The following is a 26,519-nucleotide window of genomic DNA, read 5'->3' as shown; positions in this document are numbered from 1 at the left end:
AGGCTGCTGACCGCCACCTCAGAGCATAAACAAGCTCGTGTTTATTCAGCCAAAACATCCCAAATCCTCTGGGAGGACTGGCATGCTTCAACACATGTGTGGTGGTTATCTGTGTGGATGCGTACACGTCCCGCTCTCTGTTTTTGTGGTGTCTTTTTTGCTGGGTCCAGAGGGGTTTTCCTAGAAGTGCAGACCTCCCTAAAGGAGTCAAAGATCGAGTCCTGGGAGAGAAGAAGAGAGGTGAGAGGGGGACGGAGATTGAATAAACAGAGGTGATGACGGCTGCCCGTCATAACCACCCGTCTAATCTCTCAGGTTTATGGGGGCCGTGTCGTGGTGAGCACCAAGACGTGCAGCTGATAGTGGAGGGTGGTAATGGACGGGTTTGAAGTGATGGTGTGTAAGAGAGTGAAGTGGCTTGTGTGTGTGTGGTTGATTAGAGTAAATGATGCGAGGCGCAGCCGCCGCTGATGATGTGCATTTCGACAAAACGGCAGCAGATATGCACGCTACACGACCGTCTCCGAGAGCGACCTCATCCCACGAACAGCTTGTAGAGATTATTCAGAGTGTCAGGCGCAGACTGCACGGACACCTCGTGATGAATGTATTCCAGAGAAGAAGTCTGCGTGCTTTCCCCTCACAGCAGCACGCTCTTTAAATCTGCATGGTGAATATTAGATTAGTCAACCTGGACCTCCTGGAGGAGTGCTCCTGGAGAAGTCCGACGGGAGAGCGTGCTCGTAATATTTCTCTTTTATAGCTCTTCACTTTTAACCAGGCTGTCACCGCAGACAACACACAGCTCAAACTAACCTTCGCCCCCCCTCCAGCAGCAAGTTTCTGTAAGTTATCTGTCGCTCATCCTGGTTGAATTTTCAGTGGACTTGATGCATAGAACAAGAACTGAAACGGTTAATAGACATTTATTCACAGTGTAAGACAAATGAACATCGTGTGAAGATCAGTCTGTATGGCCTCTGGTGATCATAATGTAAGAACACTTGTGCCAACAGCTGGGAATGTTAAAACTACAGTGAGTCAACAGCGTGAGGAAGCATTTCTCTGTTTGACACAACCATTGAAATATGCTTAAGTCTCTACAGATGAAACAGTGAGGCATGACGAGCTGCACCTCTCTCCAGTTTCTGTATTTAACCCGTTACAGTATAAACTGTGAGTCAAAGATTAAACGACAGCATAGTGACTAACATACAGCTACAAATCTTGAGGACAAATTGAATACGTGAGAGAAGAAGTTAAACATGCTTCAACCACTTCACAAGGAGTTCACAGCCTGTCCGGTACTCAGAGAAGGCCATTCAACCATCTGGAAAATATACAGGAATATACTCTGAAGTATACTGGAGCTCATGGATGTCCTCCACAAATGTTATTTAATGACTAATGTTTTTAAGCCTTCAGCGTCTTCATTAGAGTCTCTGGACTGTGTTCCTAAAGTGTAAATGCACAGAATTAACAGAATAATGCTTCAAATGTAAAGAAGCTATTGTAACTGAACACTCTCCATCCGGAAGAACTGATTTAATCTGCATTTAAAAATGGATGGCTGATTCATAGTTAATCAGCAGTGACTCATGAACACAGTAGTTGTTACTTGTGGCCGGCTGTGGATCGGGTTGTCCAGAGCGGGCTGTCCACTAATCGGAGAGGTCAGTGGTTTGACCCCTTGGATCCCTCAGCTGCACATCGAGGTAAGATGGATAGATAAGTGTGTGAACGTGTGTGTAATTGGACGAATGTGACAAGTGCTGTAAAGAGTCTTGAGTGGTCAGTGGACTGGAAAAGTGCTATAGAATATGACCATTTACCATTTACCTCAACTCACAGATACTTTTGAACTAATCATGATCTAAATATTAATTGATATAGAATCTGTACAGTAAAGTCATTAACATCTGATATAGAGCCCTTGTAACAGAGTTAATCAGGAATTTCTTGTTAATAATTCATTACTAAGCTTGGTGTTCCCTACAGGTGAGGCTGATGGGAATATCATCAACCAAAGCACTGGACACATTTGAATTTTTGACCTCCTGGTGGCGTGATCCAAAAAGAGTCATGGAGTAACCACAGTCATTACAGTTCATCCCCAGGGGACCATGAATGCCTGTATCGATTTTCATGGAAATCCATCCACCAGTTGTTGAGACGTAACACTCAGAACCACAAACGTCGACCTCATGGCGACTCTAGATTAGAAGTCAGGAATCATCGTCTGTCCAGTTTGAATATAAGTGACCATTTTAACATCTCAAAATGTCCAAATTTTGAGATATTTGAAGATTTTGCCCTCTGCAGAGCGATGCTGCTAACATGACTACAAATCCTGGTTCAAGCCATTATGTTTATAATCTACAGTTGTTCAGCCCTTTAGTGTCAAAGCAAAGATTGTCGTCAGCATGTTAAGATATATCGAATTTATATTTATTCTTTGGAGGAAAATAAAGACCAGTTTAGTCCAGCTCTGTTTGTTTGAACGTGTTCTTTTGTAGTGCTTTCCGTGGAAATTCTCCTTTATCGCTTCGTCTTAGTTGTGACCTCATCCTTCCAGCATCCACCACCAGTTTTCCATTTTATCTAGAAGGATCATTGCCACAGGTTCCACTAACTCAATATGTGAGCGATCTCGAAGAGGAATGATTGGATTGAGAATGTACCACTTGCTGCAAAAGACCCTGAATTTCACAACTTTATTTTTGTTGGCGGATAATCTGGAGTTTGAAGCTAGAAAAGTGGAAAAAGCCTGAGAGGACTCGATTAGAGGCAACATTTTTAGATTAAATCAGCTCTTCAGTGAGGTGTTCAAGTTCAGTTCTCTGTCTTTGTTCTTTTTGGGCGAACTAATAGGAGGTAACTGCAATCAGCTGTAAAATGTAAAACCAATGTGCCATGGCCGCTGCGTGCACGCGTGTGTTGTTCAAAATCAAGAGCAGAGGCGTGTTGCGCACTTTTGGCTGAGAGCTATATAATGTTACAATCATGTCGGGAAGTCTTTAATTCGAACCAGGATCTGACACAAAACACTCGCACACACACACATTTGGAAACATGCAAATCAATTTACAGCATCACGCTCTTTTCCAGAAAGTACAAGATGCATAAAGTAGCGAAGCAGGACATCACTCTCACATTAATCACTGACTCATCCTGCCTGATTCACAGCTCGCCCATTCATCAATCACACGACTGCGTCTGCTTTTGTTTAATGGACATGGGATCGTTCAGATCAGGAGGAGCCGCTGAAGTACGAAGAACAAATGATGCCTGTGCTCCGAGTGCTGGTCAGATCTGTTGTGGTGAGGTCGTCTCTGCAGGGGTTCAGGAGGTGGATGAGACTGTCGGGGGAGCGGAGGCCTCTTGAATGGTTCACACATCATGAAATATATTCAACTGCATGTTTGACATTTGTTTTCTTGTCTTTTTGGCAATGCTGCTCTCAATTTATCCATCAAGTCCATGCAGGCAGGAATTTTAAACCTCCAAATAGTTCCCACAAGGCGCACACTGCAACAGCACCCAAATGTACTGTCATTCATCAACACACAATACTTCTGTACTTCTTCACAATCATGTTGCAAAGATAAACAAATCCTGAACCAAAGAAAAGCCATTAGTTTTACACAGAGATGAATAAAAAATGTGTCTTTGTAATTTAAAGAGGCACTATGTAATTTTCACAGAGGTAATAGGCTACTTACAATATTGATAAGGTTACAATACAAACTCAAAACTATGTATTTCCCCATAACTATATAAAGGAAAATAATGTCCCAAACAAGGTCCTAATCAGGTGGCAGGGTCCGCCAAATATAGACAAAGTAAAATGAAACACAATGAAACTGTGTTGTTCTTTCAAGTCAGTTTGATTTTTTCAGTTCATTCATTCATGACAATAAAAAGAGGTTTCTTTTTTGGTTTAAGCATGAAGACCAATTAATGAAGATCTTTCTCTTCTGATTAAAATTTCCTCCCAAAAACTACATAGTGCACCTTTAATTCACATAACTGACACATTTTCAATGCCAACATAACATCCAGATACATTGGTGAAATAAAGAACCTCAGTTGGGCCCAAACATTTGCCAAAACTTTAAACATTTGGTTATATGTTACGCAAACTAAAAGGTACTTAAGTTACTGTCAGTATTTTTACATTTTCCAAAAAAGGAAAAAAACTAATCTGTAGGTTTTTTCCCTAACTAGTCAACTAACAGCGAGCTGCCTTTCTATCACGTCTGACTGTTTTTCAACAGATTTTGCTTTCAGCACTTTTTAGGTCAACGTCAGCTGAGTCATCAGAGGAGAGTCACCAGAACAATATGTTTGGCATTACACAATTCTGCAAACCACAGATATGTTAACATTTGTACCTGTCATACGCACTGTATAATGCTGAGATTTCTACCATTGGTGTCATGTTAACATTAAACGCTTGTAAGCTAACTTTCATGTCAGGATCTGGAGGAGATGGTGGAGGTGTAACAGCTGGGCGAGCCAGAGACCACTGTTCAAGACAGCGTTTCAACATTCAGCAGTGTGAAATCAATGGAAATTTTGGAGTTTCTGGTGTCAAGACCAGGTGAGCCGGAACATGATGTTTCCCTAAAACCCTAACGTAATGTTTTCATGTCTAAACCTACCACGACAGTAAACACAGCGTTGTGAGAGAATGTCTGTTGTTAGAAGTCTCTTTTCCACCAGCTGCGGTGACAGCAGCGGGTCCACTTTTGGCATTTTCTATGCGGCATGAATGAACAGTTATTGATGTTGTGATTAACTGAACAGGAAAGAGGTTCCACAAACAAAGTGCAGCCCACTTTCCTTAAGTAGGCCCGTCTGGGATCCCAGACAGGACCTTATCTCCTGTCACAGCTGTAGTTGGAACACATGTATTTACTGTAACTGTAGCCTATCGCAGGATTGCTTCCTGTCCTTTTTTACTGTCTGCAAACCAGCATGAACAATTAACTTGATATAAGGTCAACACTTTCAAATGAGAACCATGTGGAGTCAAACTGCGGTCTGGGGGTTTTCCTGTAATGTGGCGATTGAACGGCGCGAGGGCCGACCGGAGGAGGCTTCAGGTGAAAATGTATGGCGAGAGGAAGACTTGGATCAGTGCAGAGCAGAAAGGGAGACGATGGATGAGGTGAAGAGACAGAAAGCAGAGATCCCCAGGCGATGTGGGCCCGGTGCCATGTTGATGTAAAGGTAAAGTACTGAGCAGTGGGAGTTACCAAGGTTACTAAGCCCAGAGAGGCCCCGACTGTATCTCAGATAGAGGCCCTGGAGCCAGAGATGTTGTGGGATCTCTCTCTCTCTCTCAAACATATGTTGGCAATCTTTACAGAAGGTTGGGGAAAGGAGGGGGAAGGGAGGGGGAAAATGGAAGTTAAAGGACGTGGAGTAGAAGACGGAGGAGTTTTAGGGGGGTAAAAGGATATGGTGGGAGGGGGTAAAAGGGGGAGAAGTGGGGTAGTAGGTAATTCACTTCCAAGAAGCAGGAGTCTGCTTTCCATCCAAAAGAAAGTTGTTTTGAATTTAACTGCAACTTTTAAGATGAGCTCTATAAAACATTTCTGTGGCGTAAATCATCCCGACTGAAAATCCGCCATGCGAGTGTCACGATCCCTGCTCTTTTATTAGGTTAGGACGCTCATGCTTTTTTTTTTTAAATTTCATTTTCAAATAGAACGACACACTTGAGCAGCTCCGCAATACGAATAACAACGTCAGCGCCGGTCCGTGCTCCATGACATTGTATAGGTTGTCTTCATTATGGAGAACAGTGGATTCAGCTGGAGCCCTTCCACCCGACACGCCCGGCGCTGCTCGGCTCACACGTGAAAACACTCGTCAAGCTGTCACATTAGCGACCAAGCGGCGTAGTTTAGCTCACATTAATTAGGTGATGTAATGCGCGACATCGGAACCTCAAGCCGAGAGCCATTAAGCCGCACTTAAAGTATTCAGAATATATAATTTGACGCCATTCGTCTTCCTCCGTTTGGCTCTGCTTGGTGGTCAAGGGTCGTATGGTTCCTCTGTGAGGGTGAAGTTATAAAATCACCAATTATTGTCAAATTATCCTCTGATTTACAGCTTCCTTTAATCAATACGGGAGGATAAAAGCAGATATAAGCCTGAACGCTGGCTTTTTATGTGAAATAACACTGTAAAATACTCTGACGTAGTGCTGTTACATGCACTTACGTAGGCCCTATGTGATGATTTGTAACCCGGAATCCATTCTGATGGTATCCAAAGAGAGAAAATGCTCGTATATACTTTGCAGCAGAATTATGTGGAGCTGTAAGAGCGACGTTGTAAGAATATCGTCTCTCTCCGAGGGCTGTAAAAAACATGAAGCAGGATATGTTCTGGGTTCTGTCTGTCTGTGAAGGTTCCCTGTGAGCTGCGACAACATGGGGATCAAAGAGCAACACTCCCGGGAGGAGGGCTGCGGTTAGACGGCCCGGTTTGATGTTGGAGAGTCAAACGCCAGGTAGGAAGCGGGAATGTGTGTGTGTGTGTGTGTGTGTGTGTGTGTGTGTGTGTTGAGAGGTGGAGCACGAGAGGGAGATTTCTGCGGAGCAAACTTAATACGACAAGAGTTCACAAGTTCAGTTTAAGCTGAAAAATCACTGTTTTCAGATACGCTGAGAGTGTTCAACATTATGCTAATGCTGCTGAGTTCAGGAACGGGCTAGTCTGACTCCGACCAACGCAAACACCGCGGAACGGTCAGGGATCTGAAGCTCTTCATTAATACCAGACTGCTTCGAGGGTCAGCTAATGTACTGATGTCTGAGGTTATTACACATTGACTTTTAATGAGGGAGTAATTGAAGATAAATGAATACTTAATTAATCATTCATTATTCATGGCCGGCTGTTTAGAAGCAGTTTATTGCCCCGACTCTGAGGTTCCCCTCGGCTCTAAGAGGCTTTATAAAGAGGACGGAAACAGACAAGTTGCGGTAAATGTGGCGTCGCCATATAATATGCAAATGCAAGCGGTCCTGAGAGTTGAGCAGTTTTTTTTATCTTTACCTTACTTTCTATGTAATGTGACGTTTGATCTACTGCTCCAACAGTAGTGGCACACTTCTAATTACAAAGACAATCAAGACAGTGAACACAAGCCTAAACATCTGGAAGAGTCCCCATGTTTGAGGCAGTATAGACTCCCTGGGCATACAGAAGAGGATCAAGAAGTTTGTCTGTTGTAACTAATAGATCATCAACATCCTTTTCATCTTTTACTTCCTAAAACCCATGTCAGTATATTCATCATAGTTCAGGCTTCACTGGTTGGATTAAGCCAGCTGGGCTTTACTCAGGAGGTCGTCATTTTTCTATGTCAGCTGAGAATAATAACGATTAATGATGACTCTGACATACAAAGTCATCCACAGCCAGCTGAATCTTTCATTATAAACCGATGTAGAGACCAGTGTAGTGGTTTACCACACGTACACACACAGCAGATTCAGATTCAGCCCCTTTATCCACCTCTGAGCCCCTGTGTAATAAGGCCTCCCATGCAGAGACTCTCTGGGCGAGAGGAAGACCAACGCTGGTCTGAGAACTTGGATCAGAAAGATGCTTCCAAGTGGCGTCCTGGGGGCCCAGGACTGGGGGTCCTCGACTGGGGTGCACACCTGTAGATGTGTCATAGGCAAATAGCTGCAGTCCTTGAGTTATGGAGTGATTCCTGGATGAACTACAGGAGGAAATTGCCTATGGGATCCAGTAAAGTTTTTGCAGGGGTGCTTCACTATTGTGTGTGTGTGTGTGTGTGTGTGTGTGTGTGTGTGTGGCATAATACCAAGTGTGGCTCTGAAAAGCCAGCCTCGCTCACTTTTTCTTTTTCCTTTCTTCTTTCCCTCGCAGTCCTGACACACTCAATAGTCCAGGCAGCAGGGTCTCCTCCAGAGCACTGACTCCATCCGAGAGGAATGCATGAGCTGGATGCTCTGACACACGCGCAGGCGAAGGCACACGCAAGCACACGCATGCACGCAAACATGGATGCACAAGAGCGAACACACACGCACATCCACACAGCTGTCTCTGGAGGTAGGATATCTGGCAGCAACAGGTGGTTTCAAAACACTTACTGGAATCACAGTCACCAAGGCCCCACCGCTGACAAACTTGTGTCGCTAATGTTGTGAGAATTAGATCACGGCATAACTTCTCAGAAAAGCAACCACAAAAAAACCTGGTTTATCCTTTCAGGTTTAACCTTCGGGGCTCGACTGGCTCTCAGATTCACACCTCCGCGAAGTCTTAGCGTCTCCAGTTCACGAAACCTACGCGCTGGGAGGGAGATAGGCGCACCTGGAGGAAAGCCATCCCCGACACATGGAGAAGGTGCAAAGTCCACAGAGAAAGAATGGGTGTACTCGGCCTGTCTCCTGATGCATGCTGGGATTGGCTCCAGCTCCCCTGGCGACCCTGGCCAGGATAAGTGCATGGGTATTGAATAATGGATGGATGAATGGACCGGCTCGGTTCAGATGCACATCCCAGACACGATGACATCTGTGATGCCTGAGCTGAAATCGATCCACATGCCGGAGTCGAGCTTGGACCAATTCATGCCGGAGGAATTTAGGCAGGACTTTCACTTGGCTTTGACCAGATCTCTGGCTGCTTTGTCCTTCCCCTCCTGAGTGTGGAAAAGTGGGTCATGGACTTCTCACCTTTTCATGTTTTCGTGGTAAAACTCTGCGGTCAGGCACATTTATTTACATATGGTACTCATATTTGTACTTAGACTGCACTTGTAAATGTGCTTAAGTGGGAAAATGTAGTTAAATAAGAGCTCGACGTGGCCAAAACAGATTTCGCTGAAGGATAGGAGTGTTCTGTGAACTGTACTTTGGCTTGCAACTGAGGATGAATGATGATCTTACACAGATCTTGGATCGGATTACTCTTTCTCTTCCCATTTACCAGAAAGACATACTGATAAGGCGATTCTTGGTCTGCTTCCACGTGTGTCTGGTTTATGCAGGACAGTACTCTATTGTCCTGAATGCCCTGACATATATTGGGAAAAGGGCATTCGTGTATTCTTTATTCTGAATACTGTGCAGAATGACTGGAGAATCAAAGACTTGATCTATTTAAATGCTTTTCATTCCAAAACGAAAGAACCGGAGGCAGAATCTCTACGAGCCTGTAGCTATTAGGCAAAGAGGAAAGATGGCTTTCTTTCTGACAGATGTCTTGCAAAGTTTACCTTTTGAACAAACCCTTACCCTCAGGATGTCTGCGAGCTCATATCAGGATGCTGGTTAATGAGTTTGGCCTTTGTTTATCTATGAAATTTATAGATTACACGCTTAAAAATGGAGGGAGTTGGGGTCGGTATTGGCTAACACTGACTTTACCCAATGATTTAGTGTGCATGTTCCCACAAATCAAAACAAAAGGCCTTCATTTCATCCATATGGTCCCCCTGAGCGCTCGCTGCAACACGTCCCTCAGGCGCCTGTCTAAACACAAATGTGCTGTGACGTAAAAGGGAGTAGATGTACAGTAAACCGGCCCGTCTGCTGTCCTACATACTGTCCCTCTCTAAATATCCAAACCTCTCAGTTTTCCTCTGCATATATTCCGCCTCTCCCTCCTTAAATATAGACCCTACCAAGTTTGGCCCTTCAGCTGCCGGCCACACAGCAGCAGGCATTATCCTCTTTCAGTCAATGAGCAGAGAGAGACAGCTGTGTAGTGACACCACACCGTAGCTGCCACTTGTACCTGCCAACGTTCGAGGGCTGGCAGGATTTGGAAACGTCGTTGTCGCGATCATTTATAGGAACTGGGCTCTGGGATCAAAGCATAGCCTGCGTGATTGAACCTGCGCCCGACGGTAAGAGGAGAAGGTGTGCATGCCGGGCACACGCGCTTCATCCTATCCCAGAGCTGTGCTGTCTCTCCGCTTACCGCTGTCAGAATCAATCCACCTGGATACAATATCAAACCGGCCACACCGGATTTCAAACTCCGAATACCAGCCACTGATCTGCAGACATGCGCGGCAAAAGACACGCAAGTAATGCGTCAATTCAGAAGAGTCGCGGTTAGATATTTCACAGGGGTGACTCAGAGGAGTTTAGACAGTTCTGCTCCTCCATGTCTCACCCCCAGAGTCCAACACCCCTCCTCTTTCAGCCACATATTGTAACCATTAGACTCATGACACAGAGGGAGCAGATGAGGGTGTGTCTGACGCTCTTCATTACGCATGCATGGACACTGGATTCCACTCAGTGACGGGGGATTTGTGATTATTGATGACCCACTTCCAGCAGGGTCAGAATGGAGGGTTCGGTGGCTGAACCGTGTCAGGATCCCAGAGGGGGAGCGATCCGAGAGTGACTCGGAGGACTAGAATGCCTTCCTGAAATCTGCCCGCCTGCAGACTGAGCTGACTGGCAACAGCTGAGCTTGCTGTCTTGGTCAAGCGCGCGCGCGTGTGTGTGTGTGTGTGTGTTTGCACCTGTCAATAACCACAGGAAGCAGCATGAATGGAACGCTGGCGTGTTGTCGTCTACTTGAAATGAGTGCAGGAAGCAGTTTGAAGCAGCATCCTCTTTGGAAGCTCATAAATATATATTGGGTCTTTAAACAGCAATTCAGTCCATTAGTCTTGCTGTGTGGCATCAATAAGTTCTATACATCCTCGTGGAATAATTAGTATTGATGCCATCCGTGTCGTGTAAACATCAACGTATCTGGCGTGCCTGCTTCTGACGTATCTGGCGCGGCTGCTTCTGCGTGAGTGCGTGACATAGCTTCGAGATGAGAGCTCCGGGGATTTAAGTGATCCGTGGTTTTTGACTAACTGTAAGAAATTAAACTTAAATACTTTTTAGAGCTGACATCTGGGACCAATGAATTCATTAGGTTCAGGAATAGTAGCATATTTGAGAAAGTTTTCTGAGCCCACACGAAGTGCCCAAAGTAATAAGCGTTTGACAAATAGGAACAATACACAGGCGCATCAGCAACATTCTGCAGCTGTTCAGAGATCAGATCTGTTCACTTTCCCTTGCATCTGCGACTGATCATTCAGATCAGTTGGGTGAGACTGACAAGAGAGGAGAGTTATGTGTGCACACAATAACGAAACACATGTATATTTTAGCTTTGTGTGTGTATTTGTGTGGACAGGGATCTAGCCATTGTTGGGAAATGTGTCTTCTGACACATTCAGACTCCAAGGCTGCCATTGCCAAAGCTTTGTAAGTGGTAAGACTGTTATTATTATACAATAAATGCATATTTTTGGTGTAGGAGGGGACCAGAGTACACAACACAAATGCAAACAGACAGAACATGCAGATTCACCACAGAAAGGCTCCGTTTTTTGCTGTGAGGCAAAGGAACCAAAACAGAGTGTGGTGATGTACAGTAATGATCCGGCCCAGTAACCAGAATAAAATGATGGCATGTTACAATTCTGCAAGCAACAGATACATTACAATGTTTACATGTCAAACAGCTCATATCAACATCTTGACAATATGTGTCAAACATGTTCATATTAGCTGTATATGAGTTCAAGAGAGAAAGAGTGGACGGTGGTGGCAGGACAGCTTGCTGAGCTGGCGGCCGAGTGAGCGACCACCATTCAAGATGGCATTTCATTTCACTGTTTCCTTGTCAGAACCAGGTAAGCCGAAACATAATCTTTTCCTAAACCTAACCAAGTGGTTTCAGTGCCTTTAACCTTACCAGAACATAAGCACAACATTGTCATGACATAAAAAAAATGTATTGGAAAAAAAAACAACATAAAGAAACATGAAGTTTTTAAGATATCCGTGGTTTGCGAAAAGTAAATCAGCCCGTACGCCTGAGGAAATGGACCAAATAGGACGACAACACAAGTAGGTCATTGCGACCCTTATTTAGGTTTTGTTGGTCGACATTGATCTAGCCGCTGCATTAGTTGTTATGACTGTAGAGGAGGAAGTGAGGGGAGGACTTTATTGAGGATACCACTGTTGGAGTCCATTGAGAAACCACAAGTTAACACAGATTTTTTTTTTTTTTTTTTTTTTTTTTTTTTTATGTGCTAAGTGTCACGTAAATCATATTGTACGTGACCAAAGTAACGTAGGTACGTCGGGGAGATTTGAAGCCAAACAATGCTGTTTTGTTTGGAACATAAACAAGTATTTTTCTTGCCCTAACCAAGTGCAAACATGACAAAACTGCGACTCTACAACGAAGCACCACAATAGCCTTGTTGTTTTTGAAAAGATGACGGAGAGAAGGTGAAAAGTGTCATTTGGAGACATGCAGACATTCGACCCATCCAGTCGTCTAGGTATGAGGATGTGTTGCTTCTCTCAGTACTTGTTCGACTTTTGTGACAAAACTATGTTGAGAATTTTTCCCGGTTTCACAATGACCCTGCTTTATAAACACACTTGTGGCGCACTAACACCGGCCACTGATCGTGGAGATTCATCATTGTTGTTGCCAAACATCTCCGGACGTTTCGCAACACCAACTAGATGAGAATGTGCAATTAAACAACCTACGCTGGAATGTTTCATTTGTGTCCTACAACTTCCTCACTGAGGTTTTGTGTTTGGTTTTCTTTCTCTTTTTTTTTCCCTCAGACTCGGACTGTGAAAACAAATATTTCCCCCAAAACAAACACAGAATATCTAAACCAAATCAAAGCTGGGAAACTCAAATGCCTGCTTACTGTACGTTCAGCTGGTATGTGATGACTGGATGGGGTGTTCTGTTCACTGTCACACTGCTGCAGATAAATCAGCTCCTAAGTGCAAGTTGTAACTCTCCGCAGTGCTGCACATATGTGCAGTGTGTTTTCACGAGAACTAGAACCAGTTGCGTCAACGCATTTAGCGTGGCGAGCATTTAGCACGTCCGACCGCTAATCCTAACCTCAAGGCTCGCTTCAAAACGCGCGAGTCCCCCCTGTTGATTCCATTAACTGTCCTTTGACACCCCTTCCATCCTGTGCGGTTAAAGATCGATGTGCAGAGTGAGAAATCATGACTGTGCTGATCAGCCTGGGCTACTCTGAATCAGCACCTCGACAGCTTTTCACTCGTATTCCCTCCAGCGGGAAGTGAATGCTGACAAAGCAGGAGTAAGCGTGCAACTCACCCTGACGTGATGACAGGAGCATACCCCACACATATACAAACACGTGAACACACATGCACACACAGACACACACACATGCACGGATGAACCCCCCCCAAACAATGTTTCTCTGGGGTGCAGGAAGAAAAATAGGGTTGAACTTTGGTCGATTTTAGACAAAAACAAGTAAACAGAGCGGCAGGATGCACTTCAGCAGGAATGTGGCTGAATGTCCCGTCAAGTTTGGAAAACGTCTTTCTCAATATGTTTCTTAAGTATCCAAGCGAAGGCTGCATGTGCTTTCATTCAGAGGGACACTTCACGAGGCGTAACATCTTTAGTCACTTCCCCACTTCCCACTAACCCAAACATAACCCCAATACTAGACTCAGTTCTACGTATGCATTAATTGACTGTTAGAAAAGGGAATCAATGACGGTGACAGATGACAAGTTTAGTTCCTTTTTCTGCTGCAGTGGTCTCAGTTTTGACTTGTTGCTTTAGGCCCTCTTTCTGCTTTTAGGTTTGAATCATGTTTGCTGCGGGTCTTCGCAGAAGATGGTGTTAACAGTTCCCAAAGTAACGATGACGTTGAAGTGTTTCTATCGTTGAAGTGTTTCCTCTTTATTGCACAAATCTACATGCCGGAATTGAGCCCAACAATAGCCGAAAAGTCGTTCTGTAATTATTCTTGATGGTATTTTAGAGTTTGTAACCTCCTGGAAAATGATAAAAAAGATGTTGATGACTCATCCTGCACTCGGGAGCATTTACTGATTTTGTTTTCCAATAAACCCTCTCATTAATGCTGCCATGAATTCATAAAAAAAGAAGAAGGGCCCCCAAAGCAGAGTGTTTCTGGGTATTAATGTCCAAGAACACAACTTTGAAAATTAATTCAAAGATTTGGATCAAGTTGGATCATTTTTTATGGATAAAATGTTTTCTGTTGTTCACCCTGCTGTCCTCAGGCTAATCTGCCTCAGTTCTGGCCAAATAGCTTTACTTGTCAATGAAGTAACAGCCCAGTACAGCTAATCCGCTGCGACTCAAGGAGAACACTTCTGAGAATGGAAGAGGCCCGTTTCTGTATCGAGGTGATTTACAGAGTTTCTGGTCTGATGGACAGAAACCAGTAGTGGTTTTGTTACTAAAGTAACCACTAACTGCTGCTAAATGTAGCTGCTGTTAGGTAGTTGGCTTGATTAGCCTTTCAGCTAAATTAGTGGTCTGAGAAAACCACCTTGGTACTAAATTCCCTGCTGTCAAAGTGGCCTCTTGGAGGCTGTGTTTTTCTGTCTTGATTGTGTTTCACTGGGAGCTGCCAGTCCAGCAAGCATTGACAGACCGCTTGCTTCATAGTGGGGGTCGTCATGCACATCCAGGGCTACTGACCTCTTCAAACACCGGTCAATATCCTCCATGAGACGGTAGGTACAAGGTAGGCTAAATTAATCGTCATCATACAACACAAGGTTGCATAACGAAATGGAAGTTTCCTCTTCCTCCTTCATGCTACATGAATTACAGAACATATACACAGTTATTTATTTAAAAAATAAACATGCATCTTTGACATTTTTGTCAGGGTAAGTGTCAACAGCAGCAGAATGGTGGTGATGAGAACATGATTGGCATCTTCACATCAAAAATGCAAAATCTGCCGCATCTTCAAGCACTGTCGTCGCCATAGCTGGCTGTTTTTCTAAGAGCCATCCAACAATGCTGAAGCAAATACTGCTCCACAAGCTGTTTATTGGCAAGAGTGTCAAACTGACTGATTGATCAAACGTCTGTCAGAGAGAATAGTGAAAAATAGGAAATAAAGAATGTAGAAATTCATGTCTCTCATCTTTTCAGACTCTCAAACAGGAAGTCATTCACCCTCTGGGCTCCTGGTGTTCCCATGGCGACGTCTCCCATAGCACAGGTTGTGATCTCATCACCTTTCACCTCTGACCTGGACGCCCTCTCACCCATCGGAGACTGAGAGGAATCGAAGAGTTCTTGTAAGCAGCTCTGCCAGACTCAAAACGAAACACACATCAACAAGCACACGGCGTAAAAACCTTCATTATTAACTGTGTGGCTGCATAGACTCGTTGAGAGATATGGCAGGCTGGTTCATTTCCCTCTAGAGTTGAAATCAGTGTAAGGGACAGAAACCAGTCCATAACTAAAGATTTAATTGAGACAAATGTAAGAAGCAAACATTTTGTTTTCTGTCAACACCTCCTAGCTGGCAAATTAAGGGACTCATTTTCACAGAGTCATGTCTGCCACGGACACCAAACAAATCTGTCAGCTCCAACCAAACTCACCAAGGAGAGTCAAGCAGGCTGTCTCTTAACGCGGGATGGAGCTGATCTGGCGCACTTCCAGAGCCCCTTAGGCGCAGATGGCAGCAAAGACTCTCAGCTGATTTTTAATTGGACGCGGCCTCCGTTTCATCTCACAAAGCTCCCACTGTGCTATCTCTGCACTCTGGCGCTCTGAGCTCTCATCTTGCCTATCAGAGGTCCGGGCTGCCCATAAAGCCAGAGGTCAGTGGTTAATGGCTCAATAATGTGTGGATTGTTATGGTGGGTGGGGGGGAGGGAGGAGGGAGGGGTGGGGGGACACGGGGCCCTAAACAGTGGGAATGCAGCGATCACTCTCTGATGATACAAATAGGAGCTTTGTGAGGAGAAAGAGAGAAAATATTTCTGAAGCGCCACATCATACCTGAGAGATGTTTTTCACGAGTCCTCGAGCAGACTGGACGTTCCGGAGACGTCGGGTTATTGAGTGCCATTATGCAACTCATCGGCCGAGACAAAAAAAAAAGTCTGTTTTCTTACTCTGGACTTGAGGATTGTTATCTTTCTCCATCAGCCAGACCTGAGAATCCCTGTTTCTCAGTGTGTGTGTGTGTGTGTGTGTGTGTCTATATATGTGTGTGAGTATGTTTAATATATATACAATAATAAGTGCCCGTCGGTCCATGTCTAATGCTCCTTCCTGGACATCACTCATAACGGAGGGTCAGGATGAGAGTGTGGGATTGAAGTTTTTCGGAAAGACTGCTGAGCAAGCGGTTTCTCTTACACCCCGAAGCTTTATCTCCCCTCCTGTGTTTATCCTGCAACTATTCTTTCTCTCTCGCACACACAGCTGACCAACCAAACCTCCGACTGTAATCTTCAAAGGTCATAAAGATGTGAGACTTCCCTCCACAGGGCTCACACAGGCGTTTCTTCAAAGGTTTTACTCAGTGTAACGTATGTGTGTGTGTGTCAGGCCGAGGTGCTGATATTTCCTCTCAGGGCCTGACTTCACACAATGACCACCAGCCGCACGTTAATGACCTCACCCCTTCTGCAGCCTGTTAGGAAAAGGCACATTACAGTAACTTGGACAACAAAGTGTTCCTCGGCCCCTCAGGTGGGTGCTGTATAACACACACACACAAACACACACACACACACACCAGACTGCTTTATGCACTAAAGAATCTGACTCCTTTGAAAATATTTTGCCAGGGCTGTAACTCGGAGCTGTGGATGCCGAAGAGCAAAAAAAAAAAAAAAAGAGGGGAGAGAAAAAAGAGACGAGGGGAACGAGTTGGACTTCCCCTGAACGAGCCGCGACACCCTGCTCCATGTGACTCCTCTACTTTTAACCCCGCTTGACTCACCGCTCGCACATTCATAGCACATTTTGGCTCGTCCCATGACACACATTAACTAATAACTCTAAATCACATTTCCTAAGGTATGTCTACGCATTGATATAAGTGCTCCTCTGTGACTGTGTGACCGGGGTGGTCATGAGTTATGATTTTGCATAGCTCTCGCCTCTCCAGCGGCAGACGTTAAGTAAGCTGCTCTCAAAACAGAGCTGCTATTCTTGTCTAAATTGTTTGGAGCGACTCGCCGGTGACTAGATAGGCATTTACGCTCGAGGACGGCAGGGCAATTATGTGCGCGGTAATGTGCATAAATGTGTTACTTTAAGAGTCGTCACATTTGGATAATTAAAAGGGGCTATGTGGAGGGTTCATTAAGGCAATGCAATCTGGCAAATTAACACAGCTCTAGTATATATCGGTCAGAAGATGGCCCTGGCTCAGACCTCAGACATGCAGAAATTGTAGATTCAAGCCAACAGGGATGTTTACTCTCCCCGCATTGACTTTACATCCAAACACCAGCCCAGAGTCGGAGAACAGGAGAGGAATTGAGGAGGGGAAAAAAAAAATGGTGAAAAGTAAGAGAAGATGCCATGTGTTCATTTAATCCGCACTGTGGGGGGGAAAGATCCTCAGTGTTAACTTGCTACAGAGCAAAAGTCCAGAGTGTAAATGTGAAAGTGAGGTTTCGAGTGCAGACTCCACCGAGACCTGTTGGGAAATAGCAGGAGACAGCGAAGCAGGGGTTTTGTTTTTCTTCGACTTTTCTAAAAGTGGGCATTGTGGGGAAAAGACAATAAACCAAATCAATGAAGCAACCGGAGAGAAATTTCAGCGTGGGCTTTTGGCAGGACTGGAGCTTTATTTATTGAGAGTATTGGTCAGTCAGAAATAAGACTACAGGATCACTATGACTGTCTTGATGAAAAGGAGAAATATTAAAGTACAGTTTGATCCTAGGAAATTAGTTTATTAACCTGACCGCCAAGCGATAGATGAGGAGATTAAAAAAACACACATATCTGTAGGCTACGATAAAGATGAAGCTAACATTACAGCCAGCAGCCCAATAGCTCCATTTGGTCTAGAAAGACTTCAAACAGCTAGCACTTCCCCATTCCAGGTCTTTTTGGTTGTGAATGTTTTAGGATACATGATATTCGTGCCACGAGATCGGCATCTCCGACATAAACAAAACCACCAGACTCCACTGACAAACTCAGTCGTTTTACCTTGCTGATTCCAATAATCACAAGCTCCGGGTTGATTGAAACGAACCCTTTATTAGTTAAATTTAGAGTTAAATGGGAACATAGTTTGGCTCTACATACTGTTTATCGTAATGTTTTCACCGAAAAGGAACTATTTATTCAGTCTCTCTGTGACTTTAATCCATGTAACGTCATAATTTGGTTGCTAGATATCCTGCTTATTTTAGCCACGTAAATATTGAGTAAATATGCTTTAGGAGCCAAAGTTTGATCATGTCAATTAAATTTAAATGTGCCTTTAGCTAAATGCTTCAAACTGCCTCTGTGAACGTTTATAAACATAGCACAAAAAGTAAGGAAATTTGTGTTTGGTAGATTGTTTCTTTGGTGTGACAATGCCTCTCTGCCACCAGCCTGGTCACACACACAGCAGGGTTTCTCAGAGACTACCTCCAGAAATTTGGGAGTGGAGAGGATGGGATGGGCTGCCAACAGTCCTGACCTCAACCCCACTTGAACGCTTGTGGGATCAGCTCGGGAGTGCTGTTCGTGCCAAGGCGACCAACACAACCACGTTGGCTGACAAATGCTTGGTTTAAGAATGGGCTGCCATCCCACAGCAGTGTGTGACCAGGCTGGTGACCAGCAGGCAGTGCCAGGCTGTTGTGGCTGTGTTTGGTTCTTCCACATGCTACTTAGGCTCCTGCTTGTTAGATTATTACATTGTTAAATTGCCAGTATGTCTTGTTTCTTCACACGGCAATCATCCAATCCACCAAACAACACCAAGCAAGAGTCAATAGCAGAATAAGCAGTTTGGCAGAGCAGATTTGGCAGTTTTTTTCATGGGCGCAACCCACATACTCAGCTCTGCCACTCATCCCACAAATGCATGTTCCTGACAAATGTGGCACCATTTAAAAAGGAAATAAACAGGCTCTCCAACTGAATAAGATTTATTGCCAAGAAGCATTGTTACAACAAAGAAATAATCTACCAAACACAAATTCAGCTACTGCAAACAGTTTCATAGGGAAGAATTCACATGCGTTTGTGGCCAGGCTACCAAAACTAATGACAGAAAAGCTCAAATACCTCATCGTTTGCTGCTGTGTTCACAATCTTACGTAAACTTTCTGCAATCAGCTGCTGCCTGAAGCCTCACAGTAACCGTGGCGACGTAGGGGCAAGACTGATATCAATGTTCTCCTCTCACTATCGGCAAGGAGTCAAATTAGCGTATTTCCAGAAATATCAAACTGTTCTTTTAATAAAGCACATGGCTATAAGGGACGAGTGTCGGTCACATCTGTTCCAACTCTTTGAAAATAAGTAAGAATAGCAGTCATTTTCTGATTCTTCATAGCTACAGTGTTTTTACAAATGTGTAACTCAGCCAGCTCCTCCAGCAATAGTGGTAATATAAAATAATACAGTGTGCTCTGGTCATGTTTGGCAAGAAACAGACTATGCAAGTTTAACCAGCGGCAGGTGGTCTTCTCGTTGAGTGTAGCTGTAGCGGTTTGATTACCCAACTGCTAATTCAAGAGCTCGGCCACATCGCATTTGGACCGAGCAAGACAGCGATACTCGCCAGAATAATTATGGGCATCCGAAGAATTTGCAGCTACAGTGCGCATTCACGTATAGTAGGCACGGAGTCAGTGACTGAAGCAGTGACATGGAGACTGTTTCCCATCAGTTATTTCTAACTGGGTCACACAGTCGCTTTTATCAGAGGCCATCCATGAGACAGACAGAGAGAGCAAGAGAGAGAGAGAGAGATGGAGCTGTCTGGAGCTGGAGTGGAAAATACCTGCAACTTTCTCCACAACAAAAAAAAAACTTTTCCCATTTTTGGACTGGTTTGAAACTCAGTGTGTGTGTGTGTGTGTGTGTGTGTGTGTGTGTGTGTGTGTGTGTGTGTGTGGTAAGACAGCACCTTATATCAAGAAACACAAACACACATGCACCACCGCTTTTAAAACCATGTATGATGGACTTACCATGTCCCTGTAAGCTTCTCCAAACTCATCCCCCTCCGACACACACATTTCTCTCTCTACGTCTGTGTGTCTGGATGTGCACCTATGATGATGGAGCAAACGTGGCTAGAAACTTTGGCCTAAATAACAATGAATGCACACTCACACACACACACACAGAAATGCAGACTTTGGTCCCAGCGGTGCCGAGTACAGAACCAGAGCCCAGTCTGACAGAGGAGCGTCTGAGTGTCTGTGCATTTTGGAAAGGAACACGGCTCCCAGTGCAGTCATATACATGTAGGTATGATATATAAGGCTCTGAGGTTCCCATGGGAGAGCTGCAGGACTGGAGGAGAGGAGAATCTGGGACCAGAGGCACAACTGGTGATTCAGCAGCAGCAGCTTAAATAAATAATGAGTTAGGCAAACACTATACACTACACAGCGAAGAGCACAGTGTCATTACATGAAAAATAAGAATTAATAATATAGGCCTGGACATGTGGGGTTTGTCACTTTTTGTCTGGGCAGGGGTCACTAACAACCTTATAACAATTCAAGGATGTCAAACAAACATTCACATCTTATCTGATGGACACCTCTCTCACATCAGTAAGCTGAATATCACTGAACACCATACTCACACAGTGGCCATTTTCCTTTGGCGTCCAACTCCGTGATGGGAAGCTTGAACATCGTACTGCTGTGCTCTGGGGTGCAAATCATATAAACTTAGGAAATCTGACAAATTGTTATCATTTCACCACTTCAAAGACAGATATTCTTATCCAGAGGGACATTGGACCGTATCAAGGTAAAACAACAGATTCTGTAACGTTAGCCTTCAACCATATTTTCACTAATGTCATCGTTTGATACGATAATGTCTTAATGCGATAAAGGTTGAAATTAATTCAGAGACATTTGTCTAAACTTGGAAGTGAAACACACAGGATGTAATCAAACGTGTAATGTTAGTGAGGAAGTTGTAGAACGCTAACATCAGCTAACAAGTTATCAAATGTGTTGTATTATCTTGAATACAGCCAGATGTGCCCCCAGATGTTCAATATCCATCATCTTTTCAGTTGAAGATCTACTGGGAAGCTGTAAATTGACACCCTTTTCTCAGCTTACCTTCATTTAAACGGCTCGCAACCCTGAACGCAGCAGCATTACATAATCCCAGTATTCAAGTTTCCCACCCTGAGCTTGGAGGAAAATGGCTGTTGTGTGAATAAGTTCTATTATCTTTGCTTAGCATAAAGCCTAGAAACATGAGGGAAACAGCCAGCCTGGCTCCTGCAGAAGGTGACAGATATTGTGCAGTAAATTTCTTTGTCTCTGATGACTCAAGCAAAACATGTAATTCATGGGGAATTCACTGTCACGCTGGAGTTTGACCATACCTTCCTGTGTTCCAACATGGTTTCTATGGATTCACAACAACATGACCGTTGTGTGTAACTGTGTGGCGTCACCTGAAAACAGAGTTGGAGCGTCAACTCGGTGACACGGCTATGGGGAATATCAGGAAGCCTGCAGGGAGTCCTTACGTGGGATGACATGGAAGCTGGACATCATCGCGTGACGTTGACGTTGACTTATCCTGATTCACCCCCGAGGACCTGGAACACTTAAGAGCGTGGCTTTACAATAATATGTGTGTGTGTGTGTGTGTGTGTGTGTGTGTGTGTGTGTGTGTGTGTGACTCATTTCACAGAAAAGATCGAGTTGAGACAGGGTTTTAATTTGACGTATTTATTTATTCTCAGTTCTTTCGACACAGTGATCCCAGTTTGACACAGCGGTGTCTGATTTCTCTCCTCCCTCAACCCGCCTGTCTGCACCCAGAATGGCATCACCACCCACCAGCCCGACTCACTCTGACAGTTCATGATATAATGGCACCATGTGCTCTTACAGTCTCTCACTCGAGGAGTCAAGCTTACAAAATACTGTCCACAGTAATTCAGACAGTTATGCATTTGGGGAATTACACATGATTTGGCAACTTGGGCCCCCTTTCACCTCCTTTTGCTCAGAGGCTCTGGAGGCTCTGGTTGACACAGAGTCATCCTGCATTTCTCAGCAAGAGACATTTTTTCCACCACAGGAACTCTCCCCAGGGACTTGGAACCTCCGTAAGACCTCAGTGCATTTCCAAGGCAGGGACCAGGGATAAAAATTAAGTTCCCGGAACATTATTTTACCCGCTCCCCTGCCCTCCCCCGAAAAGTGGCGTACTCTCCAAAAGTGATTTAGGGGGCGGGGCGTGTGGCGCTGAATATTTCTGATTGGATGAGTATGCCCATCATTTTAATACACTTTAAAAATCTCTTTCTGTTGTCATTCGACAGAAGAAAGCATACGACACATTGACCGATGACGATATTTGTGGTACAGTAATGCAAACTGATGAAGTGTAAAAACACCTGTCAGCAGAATAATTTGCCAAATATTCACAGGTCCACTGTGACCACTGTGGAAACACAGACAACAACATGCTGAAGGAGCATTTTAATTCCTTGAAAGGCAGCTCCTGGGGATTAAAGTTCTGGTTAACTTGAGGTGAAATACAGCTTCAGAGGCGTTTCACACGCTGCTGGGACAAGCCTGAGTGGAGTGAATCTCATTTGTATAACAAAAAAGTCTTACTTCAACTAATGTGGACCATTAAAATGACCCAAAACTCTTTTTTTCTTTTAAAGCCACATTAATCTTGTTTTTGAAGGCAGACTCCAAAAGCAAAGAAAATTCTGAGATTAAAAAAAGACAAAACTATTTGGTAAAAGTCACAATTATGAAACAGAAAAAAAAGTTGTAAAAAAAAAAAAGTCACTATTATGAGATATAAAGTCAAAGTGCATCTCATAATTCTGACCTTTTATCTCAACATTATTATGAATACTATCTATCCTAGAAGATTTCATTATCTTTTTAATTGAGGCAAAGTTTTTAACATTTTTGTATTCTTTAACTGACTCCATGTAATGATTGCTCTGTTCGGTTCTATTTGAAACAGCTCCTACTCTTAATGAAGGCTTTCATATTGATATGTCATATCTATAAACCCTCTGTACATATACACTGTAGAAGTCAAAGTGTGGTGTACGTGCAGCGCCGATGATGGGAGACTTTACCAGCATGTTGTTAAGTGGCCTTGTGTGACGGCTGGCTCCGGGCTTTAGCTGCTCTGTGAGTGTGCTGCCCACAGGAAGTTCCCACTGCTCTGGCTATCAGGGCGGAAAATGAGTGTTTGTCACCCACTTTAGTCACAACTCTCTCTCTCTCTGTCTGTCTGTCCCTACTACACACAACCACACACACACACACACACACGTATACTTACTTATGTCCACTTTGAGGGCGCACATTTCAACACCCCCCCTTAGAGGACACCACTTTCTGAATGGTTTAGAGAGATGCTGGCAAGTGGAATATATCACTGGGAGTCTCCAGATTATGAAAATCACTTGAGATTTTAGTTGTAAACATCTTTTGTCCATACAGAATTTTTACCTTGAGATTGAGGACAAATAATTTTAATGTCACATTTGGGGTCTTCAGCTATACACAAATACACAGACTGATAAATGTCACCTTTGGGTGCCTCACTTTCCTTTGGGGACATGACTCATTAAATGTTATTATTTGCATGCACGTTCAGCTATGTTCAGTGAGGAGACTATGTTATAATTAAATATAAAATTCAATCTTTGATCAAGTAACATTGGTCTCGAGTAGCTTCTGAGATATCTAAAGAAAACACATTAAACTCAAAGTAAACCCCAAATTATCTCATACAGAAGAAAGAAGTAGTAATTATAACTAGAATGTTCCTCCCGCTCCCTGTATAATGTTACATAAAGTCATCTCCTGTGTTCATATTTGTGGTTTAAATTCTTGCAGAATTGAAATTCAGACATCTGTGATCTTGTGCCCCATTATTATATTATATTATCAATAGCAATCACACTACAGTATCAGTGCATCTGCTTTGCGTTGGGCCAAAGAATGCCCCTTAGCCGTGATATTATCCCAACACCCTGTCGTGAGCTATTGTATAATTAACACACCTGACTGCCCATCAGAAAAGAGTACTCACCCAGACCATGTAATAATGCAGATTAAGAGGTAGATTGAATATGTCATAGTTACACCACACTGAAAATCTGCATGAAATAATTATACACCAAACAGACTTGCGTTTGTTAACTTGTGTTTTAGTAACATAATGCATGGACATCATGTACAAGTGCCACACAGCTCAAATGGAATGTCCTTGAAAATTATAGGTTGCCACAGACTTGGCTAGCTTTCAAATGAATGCATCTGGACAACAGTCAGTTAACATACTTGACTAGAGAATGTTCAGAGAAACAATTTCTTGGACTCGCTAGCAACATGATAATAGCAGGTTGTGCTCCAAACTACAACCAAAAACATTAGCTATATGAAAAGAAAGAAAGAAAGAAAGAAAGAAAGAAAGAAAGAAAGAAAGAAAAAAATAAAGAAAGAAGGGCTTCGGGCATAAACAAATTTAACATTAGCCTCTAAAATAAGATAACAGATACACTTCACACAGGTATACTTCAAAAAAAATAGCTAGCATGAGTCCTGAGAACAAGCCTTGCTCTTCAAGGCAGTGATCCGATTTCGAACATAATTTTTCACTCCAGTCCAGTTTCGGTTTTTGAGTGCATAGGGTTCTGCACTAATACACCGAATGCAGTCGACCTTTTGAGGTACCTTGCATGTGTGGATGAAGTGCTTCATATGTCTTTCAGTTGCATGTACCTCACTGTCTTCCCACTTACGTTTGGAGTTACCTCTGTTGTCTGCAAAGAAAAGATACAGGTGTCAATATTCCATTACTAAAAACATTTTTTGGAGTCCATCCAAAAATGCATTCACAACCTCTGCTTTCTTTTAGTACTCCTGTTCAAAGTGCAAGGACAACACCAAGGTAAACTGATCAAAAATAGAAGACCATGAATGCTAGATATTGCTACATAGTTTTTTTTTTTAATTATTTAAACACAATCCAAATAGGCATCCCCGTTAAATTTGTTAAAAAAAAAAAAAAAAAAAAAAAAGCAGGCTCTCTGCTCCACCAACATTAGCCAGAGAAATTAGTGCCTTTTTGGGAGCAGAGCTCAGGTCCTGATGATGTCATATACTGTACAGACATGGACAGAAAGAAAAATCTTCACGATATTGACTGATGACTCTTAGGGGTTATGCCTCTATTCATAGAATCTGGAGTTCAAAGTGTTATAGTGTTACTACTTAAACTTAAGATTCTTCTCTAAACTCACTTGTTAGCTGCATTTGTAAACAGATATTTTGGTATCAAACAACTTTTTAACAGAATGTTTACTTTTAGATTGAGAACAAATCATTTTAATGTCACTTTTGAGATCTTCAGCTGTACGCAAATGCACAAACTGGTAAAAGTCACCTGTGGGTGGTTAACTTTCCTGTTAGGGACAAGAGTCATTAAATGTTATTATCTGCATGCACTTTAAGCTACAGTATGTTTAGTAAGGAGAGTATGATCTAATATGAATATGAGGTTCAGCTTTTGATTGTAACATAACGCTGCTCTACAGAGAATGCAGTGTAGATTCTGCCATAGTGCCCTTTCTTTAGGCTATCAAGGACAGACAAGTTGTCTGTTAGTGCAGTGGGCAGACACATTTATGTTATAGGTAGTTAGCAAGACCAGCAGTGAAGCGTGGTAAACAGTGGTAATGTCTGGGCGTGTTAAATTTATGGAGGGTCCCTCGCTTATCCCCGACTCTGGCTGCTTAAAGTAGAGAGTGGGACTTTGGGGAGCTGAGGCGCAAATCAATTAGCAGTGGTGCTGCGCTGCTGTTGAATGCATACAACATTAGGGGAAACACTGTGACTGTGTCCTGAGTTAATAACTACAGACTTAACAATAACAATAACAAGTTTTACCTCGAATCAATGAGGTCGAGACAGCCACATTTTTAGTTGGCAAACCCCATCAGCATCGGAGCTGGGAGGTGCCAGGAGGGACAGCTAGGAGTAACATTAGCTGCAGCAGCTGCTTAGCTAAAGCAGTCAAACATGCTGCATTGCTTCAGATTTATCGAACGTTGTATTTGTGTTTCATGAGGTTGCTGGTGTAATATGTTTTAGACATATATTGCATTTTGCTGCATTTTCATTAAATTTTGTAAAGTGAACCCACAATTTTGAACATTTTGCCCTGTCAGCCATGACTGGGGAGCACAGAATGTAAAAACAGGTGTCAGCTGCTCGCTGACATCAGGTGCCATTTTCTGCTGGAAAAGGAAACCGGATAAAATAAATATCTGATCAACCTTGATACAGCTGAAATTTAAAGACATATTGAGATAAAGATGCTGCATGACCCCATTTAGGCATGAGTAGCATGTGTATGTTTGGAACGACCCCAAAAGTGTTATTATTATTGTTATTCATATG

At 43.4% G+C, this 26,519-nt stretch overlaps 1 long non-coding RNA gene across 1 annotated transcript; it reads left to right on the top strand.

The window, feature by feature from the left end:
• Positions 1-4,583: 4,583 nt before the first annotated feature.
• LOC119028952 lies at positions 4,584-8,750 on the top strand. The gene is made up of 3 exons (XR_005077860.1): positions 4,584-4,603; positions 6,428-6,529; positions 7,921-8,750. It is a non-coding gene; the product is annotated as an uncharacterized LOC119028952 (long non-coding RNA).
• Positions 8,751-26,519: the final 17,769 nt, after the last annotated feature.

The sequence above is a fragment of the Acanthopagrus latus genome, chromosome 11 (assembly GCF_904848185.1).
Source record: "Acanthopagrus latus isolate v.2019 chromosome 11, fAcaLat1.1, whole genome shotgun sequence".
Classification (NCBI taxonomy): domain Eukaryota; kingdom Metazoa; phylum Chordata; class Actinopteri; order Spariformes; family Sparidae; genus Acanthopagrus; species Acanthopagrus latus.
This window is presented reverse-complemented; position numbering and strand designations above follow the sequence as displayed.